Genomic DNA, 13,161 nt, shown 5'->3' with positions numbered 1-13,161 from the left:
CACAGCCAGGACGTGACAGTAGTCACAAGGAGAATGGGGTCTCCTGAAGTGTCTTACCAGTGGGTCTCCCAGGGGGAATACATTCTGGCAAGAGTGCATGCCAGAGGATTCTCTTGCTGAGGGCATTTATGTTGGACATCAGGCAGACATCATAGATTTTTGTGTTTTGATGTGCCCCTCACACCCACAGCGTCATGGGTTCAGTTCATCTTCCATCTGGATCCACCCTCAAGCATGTACACTGCAAAAATGAACTGTCTTAATATAAGAAATAAATGCATGATTTAAGAAGATACAGACTAAAAACAAGTCAAATTATCTGCCAGTGCAGTAAGATAATTACACTTAGTAAGATTTCTTGAAATAAGAAACAATATCTAGGCTTCAGAAAAGTGTAAAATCTCTTGAAAGAAGTAGTAAAATACTTATTCCAAGCAGTGCATTTAGTCAAAATTAACTTAAAACTAGCTTGCAAATTATTTTTTTAAGCGTTGCATTTAGTCAAAAATAACTTAAAACTAGCTAGCAAATTATTTTTTAAGCGTTGCATTTAGTTAGAAATAACTTAAAACTAGCTTGCAAATTCTTTTGTAAGCATTACATTTAGTCAAAAATAACTTAACTAGCTCACAAATTCATTAAGCCTTTTTTTCTTCCTTAATTTGTGAGAAAATATCTTAAAACCAGAGCCACTAAACAAGAGAATTATTCTTAATTTAAGAATTGTCCAAATTAGCTTTTCAGTCTTAAAATGAGACAAAGCATTTAAACTTAAACCAAGATTACTTAAAACAAAAACTGAAATCAAGACCATGCAGAATTAGTACAGCCAACAATTATTTATTCAATATTTCAAGTTTGTATGCAACACTCCATTACTTGCTCCTTCTCAAAAAGTGATTTCTTAAACTTCACTTAAGTATTGCAACAACCAAAAATATATATTTTTTGTAACTATATTTACTGTGTTCATTAAACACAGTGGGTTACCCCAAAAATGTCAATGTTGGCATAATTTACTCACCCTCAAGTTGTCCCAAACCTGTGTGAGCTTCATTCTTCTGGTAAACACAAAAGATGATATTTTGAAGAATGTTGGCAATCAGAGTGGATGGCACCCATTGACTGCAATTGTATTTACTATGGAGGTCAATGGGTGCCATCAACTCTCTGATCGAGGTTTGGAACAACTTGAGGGTGAGTAAATGATGCCAACATTTTCATTTTTGTGGGAACTGTCAATTGAAAGAGATTACCTGACACCTGAAAAAAGATGATGGTATAGTAATGCATTACATTCATGTTTTAGCATAAGGAACTGTCACTGGAACTGAAATAGAACTCCAGAACAATTGGTTGCAAAGATGGTTGAGAAAAAACTACAACAACACCACATCAGTAAGTACTTTGTGTTACAGTAGATAACCACCCCCACCCCATAAAAAAAAGTAAAAATAATAATAAAAATGTAACTTACACTCATTTGTTTCTTACACTCCATTAACACAGAACTATGATTAACTCCCACCTCAGATGTTACTGGCAGTGTGAAAATTATTCTTAACACCTCTACTGCCCAATAAAGTCCTTCCACTCTGCCATGGCTTTTTTGAATGACGCTGTGGCGTCTTGCTCATGGAGTGGGTCCTGCAATATTTCGGTCTGAATGACAGAAAGGAGGGTCGCCACGCATTTGGGATAGGTAAGATGAAGGGTGTAGTAGTAAGCCATCAAATAAAGGAGACCTTCACTGAGGTCTTCCTTTGCAAATGTGGTGATGGGAGTGGTTCCAATAGCGAGAAGACAGTTGGAACCATCAAAGATTAAAACAGGGCTGGAGAGTGATCTCTTCTGAAGGTAGGTTGTGGGGTCTTCTGTTGGCTGGGGGAAAAGAAGGAGAAATAAAAGAAATCTGTCAAATTTCTTTAGGAAAAGAAAAAAGTTTTTTATGTGACAAAATGTGAACAAACTCCTACCTGAAGGACATGAAGCAATGCCTCACTGGCATGTCCCATCTTCTTAGGTGGTGCAGTTGGAAAAAGAAAGAGTGTTGGGAGTGCCCTGAATGAGACTTTACATGTTTCATTAACAAACTTTATGAAAGATTATTTTACGGAAGGTTCGAGTGGTGTATGTGTGTGAGGAATTGGAAGCAAGCAGAATACGGGTGTTTCTAAAGCAAACTCAGCGTCATCGCACATCTGGTTAAAAACTATGCTCAGAATCGATTCTGAGAATTTCGATTATGATCCCTTTAAATTTGGGATTGTTGGAGAGAGAATTGCAATGCATCGATGGATCGATTTTTTTTCTCCCACCACTATTAGATACCCTTTGACCTCATAGATCCACACTTTGTAAAACCTGTCGTTCGCTGAGCCTGGTGTCAATTAAAGCTTTTATTGGACTAACAAGGAAGTTTTCAGTTCTGAAACTTACAGGATATTCATATAGTATGATATAACCTCTTAGATGTCAAAAGTGCAAGGGAAATTTGTAGGGGTGTAACGATTCATTTTAACCACGATTCGATTCGTATCACGATTTGTGGTTGTCGATACGATTCAAGGCCGATAATGGTTCATTTAGAACGATACGATCCGAAACGATTCAGTGACTTGAAATCGATTCAATATCTTTTCAGCCAAAAATTCAACCCGTTTGACTGAAATAAATACCTGGATACTGGACAGTGCAGGTGAAGTTTCCTAGATTCCTGTTGTTTCTTGTAAGCGAATCAGGTATCAATTAATTATGGATATAAACAAACAAGTAAACAACAATTAATGGCAAATGCATTCACATTTTATTTGAATAAAGTGCAACCAACACTTTAGGTTGAATTAACAGGAAGTTAAAATGTTCTGCTCTCATTTTCAATATTCAATACATTTTCAATAAAAGTACAGTAAGTGCAACCAACATTTCTACAGTAGGTTTACCTGCTACTTTCGCTGTTGTTTTTCAACATGTCTGAGCAAGAACATCAATACAGTGTACTAGAGACAGTAAAATGACTTGCCTCCATCCAGGGTCTTCCAAACGGCATAAAACTGCAACCTGGCGCAGAAGTCTTCCCATCTTTTCTTTAACCCATCTATCAATTTGCTGTTGCCCTTATCCAAGATCCGACACAGCTCATCCATCACCTTTGGAAACGTGTTAAAGCCTGCAACAATGCTTGCTTTGTCAATGAGCCAAAATAAAAATGTTAAAAATTTCTCATTAAAAAGTCTGTTTTGGCTAAATAATGACTTTAAAAACAATTTGACAGTTAAAAGTTCAAAATATATTCAAATATGAAACCCTCTTAATATATTATAAATATATTAAACCTCAACACACGCACAGTAATGAAAAAAAGCAGTTATCAGTTAATCACATTATATCAAGACCCAGTCAGAAAAGAAAAATATAAATATCTGTAACATAAAATATCACTAACAATCATACTATTGCCCAGCCTTATTGCAATCAACTTACATGCAGTGTGGCCGTCATCAGAACTGGTCCTCGATGTTTCTTGCACGATAACGGTCGATCCACCACTTGAGTCCGCATCATTATCTTCTCCATTGTCACTTGATGAGAAATCAATCCTTTTCTTTGGTTGGCCCCTCTCTGGTGTTGGTCCCTATCTCTTTTGTGGGGACTTTACATTCTGCAGCCTCTTGTGAAGATTGTTGTAAATACTCAGCTGTGGTAAATAAAATGTCACATTGAGCGAAACAAATCAAAATGATCGAAACAGATAGAAATGAAAACTTTGAACTTGTTCTGAATGTCAGACAAAAATAAATAAACAGACGCTAAAACGCAAGTCCAATAAATAATCAAGTACAAATTTTCATCACTTACATGTTTCATAGTTTTGTCTTTATCTAGTAGCATGGGATAATACTCGACTATTCTTTTGTCCATTGCTGTGACTTCATGCTTGGGAGGGTAGCGGACCTCTTCTCCTTGCTGACTTGCTCTCAAATTGTAAATCATGATGGTGACAGTGTTCCTGACCAGCCTGCATCTCAGATCTTTGGACATTACACATTGCTGCTCTCTGCCAGTGCGTGCCAGTGTAATGCTTGCGGCCTTGCTCCAACTCACTGTCTGTATAAACCACATATTCTGGAGGACTGGGAAGTTGTAGGGTCTTCTTTGGGCTTTTCTTCCGCAATGGAGTAAATTCCTGATGGCTGATTGGAGGCGATCCTCTAAGTGCAGACAAAGTTCTTGTTTCACTATGGCTAGCTTGATCTTGTAAGGTGGGATTCTCATCCTAAAAAAGCAGATGAAAAAAAAATATATATTTACAAGACTTAAACTACAGAGCCATTGAGAAACAACATCTATTGTGCTAGATATTATTTGACCGTTACCTCTGGGCTAATAAGAGCCCATACTCGTTTCCTCCTGAGAAAGTGTTCTGGCCCAGGAAAAAGGTCTCTCAAATCATCACGACTGAGGGTGTGGAGCAAGGCCTCATCAATGTTGGCCGCTATAAAGACAACCCAATAGTTAATAAAACATTAACTATATATATATATATATATATATATACATATATATATACATATATTCTTTTTTTACCCATTGGATCTTATCAATTTACCAGCATGTAACCTCACAGGTCAATATTTGTGTTTTGTCACTTTATCCCTTGTCCATGTAAAACTGTAAAAACAATTTTTGAGATCACTGACAGCATGTACAATATTCTGACAATTGAAATTAAATTAATATAAATGATCAGCTTATTGATCATGTGGACAGTGATCTCACTTTTTTTGGTACTTAATATTAATTAAATATGTAGCTTTATAACACCTATACCTGACCTACCCTTTAAAGTCAAAACTGAAACATCATCCAGATCCAGTTCATCCATTATTGTATGTTTCTTGTAACGTTACATCCTTTACCTGGCTGGTATGAAAAATATCACAAAATAAGGTTTGTTATTTTTACTAAAGGTTAATATAAAGGTATAGCTATGGTTTGTAGTGAATAAATGTATGTAGGATATTTCTGAAATATTGACAAAACCAGATTTAATTCCAGACAACATGCATTTGTCATGTATTGTGTTGATGTAGTCATTATAACAAATTATAACAAATTCTCAAAGCTAAAAAATAAAAAAATCTGATCTTATGTGTGTATTTGCATATATTGTTGTGCCACATACTGTAAATATGTATATATGTGTATAATATATATACACACATATGTTGTGTGTGTGTGTGTTATATTTAACTCGCATCATGATCTCTTACGCTATAACGTTAGTGACTCAAGCTGTCATACTGCACTTAAAATTCACGACATGCAACTGAGAAAAATGTAAAACTGCTTACCTTTGTTCTCCCGCTTATTTTCAAATGTCAGATGATGTGTCCGTAGCACAAAATTTTGTGTGGCTTTACAAACGAGATAAAACACGAAAGTAAACGGGATATCAGACTATTTAAAATGTGGCCTTAAGAAAAACTTGTAACTTGTGCATGAGACAAATAGGATACAGCTGGCTAACGAGACCAAATTATTGCTGCGACCAGGCTGCAGCTTTAACAATCACTGTACCATAACGATTTTAAGAAAATTATGTTTTTCTATAGTTTGAATTACTTTGCAATGAAAAATATATATTACCTCGCAGAAAACAACCCAATGTGGCTGACCGTGCTTTGCTAATTGACAGAAGATACCATATGAGTAGTGAGGGGAAGTATCAAGCATTTTTCAAATACTAACTAGCTAAAAACTGCAAATACTACTATATAAATAAAATATTTTTTTATGTTTGAAATATAAAGTATAGGTGTTAATTCTTAAACCTGTTTTATATCATTTTGATTGCATTACTTTGTAAGTCTCCCCCTGCAATTCCTGATATGGTAATTACCGAACAAAAGCTCACTGACTATTAGCCCGCCAGAACATCTTGTTCCTTCCGGTTTTCTGATGCTGACAGTGTGACTGTTTTTTTGCTCTGCTTGTCGTTTACAAGTATAATTATATGTTGTAGATGTATTGATTGTATAAGTTAGTGAACTGTTGTAAGAAATGAAACAAAATGTTAAGTGTTTGTAACTGTGTTGAAACTGAAGGTGCAAGTAGGAGAATAGGAAACCCTGTTCAAGCGGTTGCCGGGGAGAGAAAGATTTAGTATGTCTGTCTTTTGAGAAACAGGACACAGGTTAGAGACACACACACATAGTCGGACAGACAACACAGAAACCACAAGGGGGGCAAGGGGATACTTGCAGTTATCCTATAAGGAATAGAACTGGGATTGGGCCAATGGCACACTTGCTTTGTGAACTTAACGCCTCTATCTTTTGGGCGTAGTGGAAGTATAAAATTATGTTTTGACTGTTGATCCTTAGACATTGTGCGGCGACACTTGTCTCCAAAAGCTTTTGTAATAAACGGAATATGCGGTACGGTAATTGACCTGACTCCTGGTGTTTTATTCTCCTTTCCAACAAACCAACTCGGGGAAGTGTTGACTTCAACAATGTTAACAAGACTTTAGCGGATTTATTTAGATAAAAAAAAAGGGTTTGTAGGGTTAAGAAAGGACAATCAAGGGTTCTTGCGATCAGAAACAAAAGTTTTTACTATATTCCCCTAATTAAGAGCCTTGAACAGTTCTTGTCCAATTCCAGAATTTTGGATATGATCAGCACCACACCACAGAAATGCCACAAAGATGACTTTTTGTATGCTATTACTGATGGGAGTCTTTTCAAATCCCACCCACTGTTTTCAGTAAAACCTTCTGCTTTGCAGTTGATTTTGTACACTGATGAAATAGAGATATGCAATCCCCTGGGGTCACACGCTTCTGTACATAAATTATTGATGGTTTATTATACTTCAGGTAAATATAGACCCCAAGTTTAGGTCAAAGCTTGCTGCAATCCGACTCCTTGCTATAGCAAATGCTAAGGATATTGATGACTGGCATAGATGTTGCGTTGCAAAGAATTACTGAAGACTTACAGCGGCTTTATAATGGTGTCAAAATCCAAACACAGAATGGTGAAATGAATATATTTAGTGCTGTAGTTTCAGTATGTGGTGACACATTTGCACAACACAAGCTTGTTGGTTTTGCCTACAGCAAATGTAGGCATTGCGAATGTACCTTTGAAGAAATGCAAAGGAATTTTGAAGAAAAAAAGTTTCACCCAAAGAATGCTGGAAAAACACATTAGACAGTGCCTTGAAATAGAAAGGGCTAGCACAGAATTCTTGAAATCAGCTCTCAAAACCACCTATGGAATTAATAGAAGAAGCAAGTTGATTGATTATCCAGCCTTTGACCTTATTGAGCAGACTCCACAGGATATAATGCACATAATTATTGAGGGTGTTGCACCCATGGAAATCAAATGTGTCCTGAAATACCTTGTTCTATCTTGACAGATGGAGTTGGACATGTTCAATTCAGCCATGCAGAGTTTTCCTTATTCATCAATAGACATACGGGACAAACCATGTCCAATCAGCGTCAATACTTTGGCATCTAACAAGCTTAAACAGACTTCTGGTCAAATGCTAATATTGTTGAAGATCTTGCCGTTTCTGTTAAACGGTATAGAAAAGAATGAATATGTTCAGTTTGTTTTGGACTTAATTGAGATAGTTCAGATACTTTTTGCTCCAATTTTATCTGTGCAAACTGCATTAAGACTGAAAACAATGATTGAACTGCATCTGATAAAGTTAAAGAAACTTTTTCCTGAGAATAATGTCATTCCTAAGCAACATTACATGCTACATCTCGTGGCTCAAATCCTTTCTCTAGGCCCTTTGATAAGGCATATGAGCATGAGATTTGAGTGAAAACACTGTTTTTTCAAGCAGTGGTAATCGAAATTAAACTACAAAAATGTCTGCAAGACACTTGCAAACCGTAATCAACTTTTTGAAAGTTGTCAAAATTAACTTGGCACTGAGCATCCTATTTTTGTACATGAGAAGGAATTGGGACCTGTTTCAGAAGTGACAAATATGGAGTACATTACAGCAAAGATTAAAGATTTTTTGGGTATTGATGGCATTCAACATGCAGTTGCTGTGAAGTGGCCAGTTCTTAATGGTAACAAGTATATCAGAGAAAAATCTCTGATAATCATCCATGCAAATGGGAAAGTGCCTGTCTTTGGACTTATAAAGAACATTTATGGGTTATTAACATACTAGATGAGGTTTGAAAGGACTGTGGTGACTTGTTGATTCTTATGAGTTGTAAATGTGTTGATGTTGACAAACCATTATTTGTAATAAATAATGGTAATTAACAAGTCCTGTGTGTGATTGAGCATTTCTTTTTACTGGGCAACCTTCAAACAAGTTCTTAAAGCTAAAATAAGTCTTAAAAGACACAAGGCTGGTCTCAAACGATGTCTCTCACATTAATTTTGCTTGATTTGCAGGTAAACTAACTAACTTTAAGATTTACTAACCGAGTAAGAAAAAAATGATTAATAATCTTAAAACCATCTGAAAAATCTTATACAATCTGATTTTACATAGTATTTTATTCTGAAAACAAGATCAATAAGATTTTACAACTAGATATAGCATAGCATTACATCTCCATCCTTGAAAAAACTAAATGATGTTTGAGATTGAAATATTAGTTGCCAATGAGTTTCTCTCAGAAACTTGAGACATGTAAAGGATATTAGTCATGCCAGAGATATATAATTTCTACTTACCCGGGATAAAGGTGCACTGGTGGTGATGAAAGGTTTCCACAGAAGACAACCCTCTGCCAGATCTCAAGACATCCAGGACCTTGTCTCCCTTCTGTAACCCTGAGCCGATTTTGGTGTACAGTTCAAGACCGGGTGTATCTTGGATGCATGTCAAGTGCTTTTGTTGTGTCTCCCACACACGTTCCATGTTCTCAGGGTTGATCAGGCATAAACCTGATGGGTCCGTCAGTTCCCACATGGACTTCAGCAATCCTTGGATGAGACTACGGGTTTCCCCAACCCCACAAGTTCTCCTCTTGCAATGCTTGGCTAGTTCACTGGAGCTGATGTTGGCAAGAACTTGAGCTTCTGTAAGAGTATGACCAGCATGATTTTTCTTCAGCTCTGACCTCTTGGCTTCCTTGAGACGACAGATATCATCCTGGTCCCAATCAAAAATACAACCGGACAACTTTGAGCAGAAAGTGCCATAGAGAGGATGGTGTTCTGTCGTGAGACCAGTGGTGAATCGCCTCATGAAGTGGAAAATATCCAGTCTCACTTTGGTCTTCCACGGTCGAAACCAGACAAGAACTGGGGGTGCACCTGCACAAATAAACCACAAGGCCTTATTGTATACAGCTGTTATAATTAAATGTTCACCATGATTGAGAGCACATCTAAGTCTCCAAGTTATGATATGACAATCATGACAAAAAAACTTAAACAACTGGGGGCAACTTATCATATAGAATAAAGTACCTCATTCCATAAACTGAATTTTTGTTTCATTTGGGTATACATTAAAGGTACATATTAAGGGTATACATTAAAAAGTTCATTTTAAGCAGTGCAAGTAAAGCTTATTGGTTAAGGTTATTACTTTTGTGCCAGTAACAAAAAATACATTATTACACAAACATTCTGAAGGTCACACACCTGTTTCGCTGCAGCAATCTCTGTCAATCTGGTTCTGGCTCCCCAGCATCCTGGTAGCGCTTGACGATGCCTTGGCAAAAGTAATCAAGACCAGCTCCCTCACCAGTGGTTAGCACACAGTTCAGTACCTGACCACATTCATTACTGACGTTTGTCATCCACGTATCCAAGTTTTTTTGTGATCTGTAAAAACATAAATCGGTTTAACCACATAATCAAGTATAAATCAATGACCATCAATGAAAACAAAGATATGTCAAAGGTTTACAAAGATTTGCCTGTACCTTTTTTGTGGAGTCGAGCTTTAAGATCCTGCCATAAGTTGAAGTGATGACACCCTTCATCTCATCCAGGTGACTCAGGATCTCGTTGGCATGGACCGTCTCAAACCACTGTGCGAGAGGTGCGGGGCAAAAGGGTGGTGGCTGCCGATAGACTGCTGCCTCACATTGGGTTAAGGCACTCCTCCTTTTGTGAAGCTCACAGTCAGAAAGGTATTCGATGGTGCGCCTTGCCCACGCCTCACTGTGTACTTCCTCCAGTGCTTGCTGCAGGTAACTGGAGCTGTTCCCGGCAGTTCGTGGTTTGAGCATGGTCACACACTTCCTGTCCAGAGCCAGCTGTGTGGTGAGAACAGCGGGGAACCTGTTTCTGTGGGCAGGATCCAGTTGACTCAACACCTCGGTACTCCAAGGACAGACAGGGATCATGCACTTACTGCACCGAGGATAGTCCCCACCAACCAAGTAGTACCTGGAGTCAAGGTCAATGACTTCCTGTACCTTTGTGTAGATGCCGGAGTGGTGCATCTTGTTGTTACACTGAGGGCACTTCAGCAGAATACCCCACATTCGCATCGGTGCCCAGAAAAACATCCGCTGCCTGAAGTACGTCATGGGATCCGGTGGTTCAGTTGTTGGCTTAAGTGGATTGGGTGGATGGAACCAGTTTTGGGAAAACTGTTGTCTCAGCTGTCCTGTGAGGTCATAAAGGCATTGGGCAATCGACTCCCGGTCACCTGGCTTGATGACCCGCATTAATTGTTTGGGGAGCAAACTCACCCATTTCACCTCAGATGGCCTCAGGAGGAACGCATATGGAGATGTGGCAGGAGGAGGAGGTGGTGGTTGTTGGAGTGGAGGTGGTTGTTTTGGTGATGGAGGAGTTTGTCGTGGTGGTGAAGGAGGTGGTGGTTGTTGGAGTGGAGGTGGTTGTTGTGGTGATGGAGCAGTTTGTCGTGGTGGTAGAGGAGGTGGTGGTTGTTGTTGAGGTGGTGGAACCCCACTTATGCTGGTGCCTGAAAGATGGGCTTCTTCAATATGGTTGAGCAGCCCAACTGCACCACTGACCTTTATTCCACAGTGCTCACAACATTCTTCTGCATGAATGTCAGACAAATGTTCAGAAAACTGTTGGACATTAATGTCCTCGCTACAAAGACTGCACTTTATCTGCACTGGAGTCTCTATGCTTGAGGTGCTCATATTCGCGGACTTGGTGGTTGTACATAGGAGTCAATGGACAGGCTTCAATGCGCTCCATGACATCTTTCCATTTCCCAGCCCCCGGCTTCTTACCTGTGGTAAACCGGTACTTCCCCTGGGCATACTGATACAGGATACCTGCCCAATATGCGTCGGGTATACTTTTCTTAGGCATTTCCACAAATAGCAGGGTAAATGTCAGGCAAAATTTGAAACAGAAATCTGGGGTAAAACCTAGTCGTCAGACAAAACGTAATGTCAGGCAAAATCTAAAACAAAATCTGAGATAAAAACCTAGTCGTCAGACAAAACGTTAGATTCCACAAGTCGTAGTCTTCTCTTTATCCAGTCTTTAGTCCACTTTTTATTTTTATAATAAAGGAGCGACAAAAGACGGTCCAATACCGCCACCAACTGGAATTGATTGAGTGTAGCTTGTGAAAGCGCTGCAGTCAGCCGGGAACGCCCCTTTTCTGTTAGGAATTGCGTTTGATTGTTAGGATTTGTTAAGAATTTGTTAGGACTAACCCCCGATGAACATATCCGAAGCAAAGCACATTACAAGACTCGTGAACCCTTTTAAGTTTGAGTTGATATCTGATGAGTAGGCAATGTATTGTCTATGGGAGACATCAAAGTGTACAATTGCTGATTGAAAAACTGCACACAGCTAGCATAACTGTGTGGATTATTCATCTAGCCGTTCCTCCGATGGAGCACGTCGAAAAGGGTGTGTCTCTGAGCGACCTACGGGTCGCAATATGTCAAAAACTCTCCGATCACTACTGCACAGGATGCGTTTCAGGCCTGGTCTACATCCAGATCCGTTGTGTTACATTGCTGGTTCAAGGGTTTTACGCTGCAAGTCTACTGTCTAGGTCCATTGTATTACATTGCCGGTGGAAGCGTAAGACACAGCACGAGTATACCCTCCACAAACCCTCCGCCGAGCGGTCTAAGGCGCTGCATTCAGGTCGCCGTCTCCCCTGGTGGCGTGGGTTCAAATCCCACTCCTGACAAGCTTTTTGCGCCGGCCAGTCACCTGCAAAGTGTGCCGCACTGCTGTGTTTGTTAACCGCCTGATGGCAATCGCTGCGTGTTGATATCTCTCTTTGTATACACCAATGGGAAATGCATCCTTTTTACACCTTCTGCCCTAGAGATTGGGGCTAATGAGCCCGGAAAGCAGGTGGAATAATCCAGACTAAATTGAATGTGGCGAATTGAGGATTCTGCTATAGCCCACGTAGACTTGTCATGTCGCACCATGTTAATGACACAATCCCTCAGTAATCCCTTTGTCATTCAAGTAATGTGCATGCTCGGTTGGTTCTTCACAATTGCTGACAGTGGCAAGGTCGAAAGCGTGTACGTAAGCTGACGACATATCTGTACGCCGACGAGAAACCCGCTGTCCAGGAGTAGTGGTTGTCGTGGCCGAGTGGTTAAGGCGATGGACTAGAAATCCATTGGGATCTTCCCGCGCAGGTTCGAATCCTGCCGACAACGTACCGTTTGTGCAAGTCCCTGGTGGATCCTGAACTTTATGCGCAGTGACGAGTAGATCTCTAGCGTGGTCTGCACTTTTGCATTCTCTCTCGCATACTGTGGATTTTTTTGTAGTTTGCTGCTCAGGGCTCGTCCGAGATTGGAGCACTGCACCTTTTTCTTTCCTTCCCAAAAAAGTCGAAAAGGAAGGTTTTGAGTGAGGAACAGAAGGGTTCAAATGAAGAGACCACTGCAAATTGAAGGCTTCTGTTCCTCACTCAAAACTTTCCTTTTCAACTTTTTTGGAAAGGAAAGAAAGTTATGCCACGGTCTCGTAATGGCTTCCAGAACTGCATATCTTCAGGACCACAGGTCTTTTCCTTTCAACTGTACACATACTAAAGGGCTCGTCCGGGATTTGAACCCGGGACCTCTCGCACCCAAAGCGAGAATCATACCCCTAGACCAACGAGCCTCAGGAAAGCCATTGGGATTTCAATTTTCAGGAATAGTAACTTTCTTAACTTTCATAACTTTCTTTC

General features: G+C 39.5%; 2 non-coding genes across 2 annotated transcripts; one reads left to right on the top strand and one right to left on the bottom strand.

Moving 5' to 3' along the window:
• Positions 1–12,558: 12,558 nt before the first annotated feature.
• Positions 12,559–12,640, top strand: trnas-aga. Its single transcript has one exon. It is a non-coding gene; the product is annotated as a tRNA-Ser (tRNA).
• Positions 12,641–13,022: 382 nt separating this feature from the next.
• trnap-ugg lies at positions 13,023–13,094 on the bottom strand. The gene has a single exon. It is a non-coding gene; the product is annotated as a tRNA-Pro (tRNA).
• Between the last annotated feature and the right edge of the window lie 67 nt (positions 13,095–13,161).

Source organism: Esox lucius, chromosome 17, assembly GCF_011004845.1.
Source record: "Esox lucius isolate fEsoLuc1 chromosome 17, fEsoLuc1.pri, whole genome shotgun sequence".
NCBI lineage: Eukaryota > Metazoa > Chordata > Actinopteri > Esociformes > Esocidae > Esox > Esox lucius.
Note: the sequence above shows the minus strand (reverse complement) of the source record. Positions and strands in the feature narration are given on the sequence as shown.